This window comes from Miscanthus floridulus, chromosome 18 (assembly GCF_019320115.1).
Source record: "Miscanthus floridulus cultivar M001 chromosome 18, ASM1932011v1, whole genome shotgun sequence".
Classification (NCBI taxonomy): Eukaryota; Viridiplantae; Streptophyta; class Magnoliopsida; order Poales; family Poaceae; genus Miscanthus; species Miscanthus floridulus.
In genome coordinates, this window is record NC_089597.1 from 125508631 (window position 1) to 125512919 (window position 4289).

Here is a 4289-nt window from a genome sequence, read left to right on the forward strand (position 1 = left end):
TATCGATCTAGTGAGTCTGAACTTGAAGAAGTCGACCTCCTTTGTTGGAGGGAGCGCATCTCCTTTTATAGATAAAGGGGATGGCTTTACAAGTGAGAGGGAGAGAGTAGGGATGTTTTTAAGCCTTGTTGCCCATGCCGACGAGGGTAGCAATGATGGTAGGCGCCTACAATACTGTTGATGTTGCTGTAGAATGTCAGATGCACATGGGAGGTTGCGTTGGCTTCTTCAGGAAGGGTGGATGTTGGTACCTACAAAAATACTATTGTTATGTGAGGAGCCCTACCCTGTGTACCAGGTATGGTGAGTCCTGGTGCCCACTATCGATGCCTAGAGGCATGTGGGGGCCTTTTTGCCGTATGGGAGCCAACGGCGCCTACAATACTGTAGACAAATGTTGGCGCCTACAATACTGTTTGTGTTAGGACGGTTGTGGAGCACTGTTCCCGTAGGCGTACAAGGTATGGTCCCGGTATGGTGTTTTGACTTTATGCACTGCCTTCTTCGTTCGCCCCTGGTCCCTTCCGAGCGGACGTCTCCGGTCGGATGGCCCCAGTCGGCCCTGGCCGCGCCTGTCGAAGAAGAGTGGTAAGCAAGCTTCCTACAGGGCCCGGTCGGAGTCGCGGGGTCAGAGTAGGAGGCAGTGTTTGGGGCCAGGCCTTCCGATCGGAGAGACCGCCCGGAGGCGGCTGGTGCCTGAAGCGAGTGCTCCGGTCGAAGAGATGGGCTGAAGAAGTTTGACGAGCGGGCGCTTTTTCTTTCGGGCAGACCTTCTAGGTCGACGACCGGACTGTCCTTCCGGCCCGTTGTGTTTTAGACTCTTGGGCCGGCCCATGAACTAGAAAAGACAGAACTGACTTAAAATTTAGAATGGAGGGGATACAAAACAAATGGCGAAACCAAGCACCACCTTATAAAATTCAGATAGTATACTGTAATTAATATAGACAACCAACTATCCAAGAAAGGGGATAGGTAACTATTAATTTAATCTACTATTAGTACTCCCTCTGTCCCACAAAAAAAATATCAGTCTCATTTCCCGAGACTGTCTGGCTTATCAGCTATGAAACAGTGTTTTTCTCTTACAACAAATCAGCTTCAGTCAGCTTATCAGCCGCAAAAACCATCAGCCGGAACAACACTTATTAATTTAATATACTATTAGGAGCAGTACTCCCTCTATCCCACAAAAAGTATCATTCTCATTTCCCGAGAAGTCAAACTTTTTTTAACATTGACCAAATATATATAAAAAAGTAATATTTGTAGTGCATAATTAGTACCATTAGATGAATCGCTGAATATAATTTCATAATAAACTAATTTGGAGATACAAATGTTGCTAATACTTTCTCCAAACTAGTCAAACTCAGCATGAACCTCATAGCGAGATTCTTTTTGGATGGAGGGACTATATAGGATCAGACAGCAGTACTGGAACACCATTTCACTGACAATCAAGGTCAGGCAATAATATCCTCACGAGGAGCTTCAGTTGCCTCTTCAGCTTTCTTTTCTTCTCTCGAACGAGCCCTTGACAAAGCCTCAGTCGTATCAGAGTTCATTGGCACCGCAACTTTCAGCAGATCAATGAAAGCTTCGACATCCTTGACCTCCCCTTCATCTCCAAGATACTTAAGTATCATCTCAATCATCGAAGGACTCAGGATCCAGCCAGAATTAGGGACGCACATAGAGAGGGCATTTTTGGTCAGCTCATAAGCTCTCGCGACATCACCTTTCTCCGTATATCCACTTGCCACAATTGCACAGCTGGTTGAAGAAGGCATCTTACCCTTTGTCAAGAAGCCGTTGAGCAGCGCCTCAGTCTTGTCCAGAAAGCCCTTTTGGCAGTATCCTTTGAGCAGCACATTTGGAACTTTGAAGTCCAATGCATTGTTGCTGGACTCCCACTCTTTCAGCAAGTCTTCAGCTTCCGCGATCTCATCAAGCTTCACAAGCACTGCAAGCATGTTGGTGTATTCCTTGTTGATATGCCTCTTACAATTCAACATTTGCAGTGCCCATAGCCTCTTGACCTCTGATTTGTCCCCAAGGTGGCCATATAGGGAAATCAAGTGGCTATAGGCACCCGAATCCTTTTTATCCATTTTTGCCTCTGCTTTCTGTAAGGCAGAGTATGCCTTCTCCCTTAGGTCACCCTTAATGTAGTGGCTTGCAACAACAGCGTAGATATTCCAGCCAACAACAACTTGAGGCGCACATTCCATCTCTTCCAGGGTGTTCTCCAACCCAAAAAAGACAGCTCTTGTGCCATAAGAATTTATGCATATGTTGTAGCTGAAATTATCGGGAACAATCCCACTGCTCTTCACTTCTGCCATCACTGAAGGGACCCTCTCATGCTGCCCTATGTTGGTATAGAGGCATGATGTTGTTGTAGGGGAGGGCGCAGAATGCGAAACCCAGCTCTTTCATCTTTTGAAAATGGGCCAACGCTTTGTCGACCAAGGGTTCTCATGTGTAGCAGTTGAGAAGTGCAGCATAGGGCTTCTCTGTCTTATCTTTGTCAGATAATTTATTGAAGTAGGTCTCTGCTGCTCCAACTCCATGAATATGACCGATTAAATCCAGGTGAATAGCATGATCCTTTGGCACAAATTTGACGTGACCCTTGAGATTCATCCACTCAGATACCTGTGCAAAGTGAAAAGATCATGGTCAATGAGGGATGCCAAGAATTCGTGCAAAACTGTGCATACAACAAGCCTGCAACGCTCATGTATGCTTCTTGAGGACATGTATTCATTAATCATGTGCTATGAGCCTCTGAAGCAATGATGGCCAAGCTTGTACTAAATCTTATATGTTGACCAGCATTGTGGATACAGATAGGGGTCAGCACATAAGTAGTACCTATGACCGAAAAGCAGGCCAAAATATCTTGAATTCCTAGCAATAATTCAAGTTGCCCTCTTTCTACGTTGCTTCACAGAAGGAAAAAGTCTTCACAAAAATATTTCACAGGATTAGCATGGTACCAATGAGTTGCTTATCACATTTTAGAAATTTTAGCATTACATCCGAGAGGAATCTATCCACTTTCTGTAGCAGCATCAGACAAGAAAAACACCACCATCCCCCCATATCATTTCATCGAACACCTTTTCCATGCGCCAGTGACAACAAGCAACCTAGACAACACCATCCCCCCATATCATTCCATCGAACACCTTCCAAGCGCCAGTGACAACAAGCAACCTAGAACGCAAGGGGGAGGGCATGGAGTAGAGCCGTATATACCTCGAGGGCCTGGCAGTGGCGGTGTCGCGTGCGCAGCTCCTTGACGATGTGTCGGAGATCAACGGCTCGGGGTAGGTTTCCGGGCTGCACCGCCCACAGTTCAATCTCCGGCACAAGGAGTGTGCCCGGTTTGCCCAGCGGCCACAGCGTGTACCGCAGGCTCGGCGGCCGCGCCGGCGGCTTTCCCTCCTCCGCGCCTGTTGCTGCAATACGAGGAGGCTACGACGCGAGAGGGCAGGACGGGGAGGAGCCCTCCGCGGCGGCCAAGGCTGAGCAGGCGGCGCGCCGCGGCGAAGAGAGAGGACGAGGCCATGGCGAATGCGCGTGGCGGGTGGCGGTGTGGCGGGCACTGACTTGCCGTAGGTAGCCCGTGGCCCGTGGGGAGTTTGGGTCTCTCTTCTGGGATTTGGGCTTTAGCCATTTTGGTTTTTGGCCCAAGTATCACCGGTCCCTTTCCCTGAAACCCTTGCAGAAAGGGGAAAAAATTATTCTCTCCTGAGTTTTCGTTGTAGTCTGACTTTTCTCTTCTGAAACTCTAAAACCAAATATCTTACCTCCGTGAACACTTAAAACATTCGAATTACCTCCGTGTTCTGGTTTCGCGGGGTTTGAAGATGGTTTTGTCCTATTTTTAGTTTAAAAAAAAGTTAAGGTTTTTAAACAACACAAAATGTCTCTAAGCTTTTAAAAAATTCTGAAAACAATTCTAGAATAGCTTGAGATATGACAAATCAAAATAAAATATTCAGAGCTCATGAAAACATCTTTAGAAACTTAAAAAAATATATAGGTTTAGCTCTAGAAAAATAAGGAAAATATCTAGAAAAATGTAGAAATTTTCTAAAACATTCTAGCTAATTGGTATGTAAAAATGTTTTGAAAACATTTCACGACAAAAAAAATATAGTACACAACAAGCATGAATGAAGTGGCATACGCGCCACATCTCGCAATGTTGTGAGCCTACGGCGGCTGTTGTGAGAGCCTAGGATGAGCTGCAAGGAAATTGGGAGAGCGAGTCG

At 46.3% G+C, this 4289-nt stretch overlaps 1 pseudogene; it reads right to left on the bottom strand.

Moving 5' to 3' along the window:
* Window positions 1-1334: 1334 nt before the first annotated feature.
* LOC136523161 (pentatricopeptide repeat-containing protein At4g21705, mitochondrial-like) lies at window positions 1335-3580 on the bottom strand (annotated as a pseudogene).
* Window positions 3581-4289: the final 709 nt, after the last annotated feature.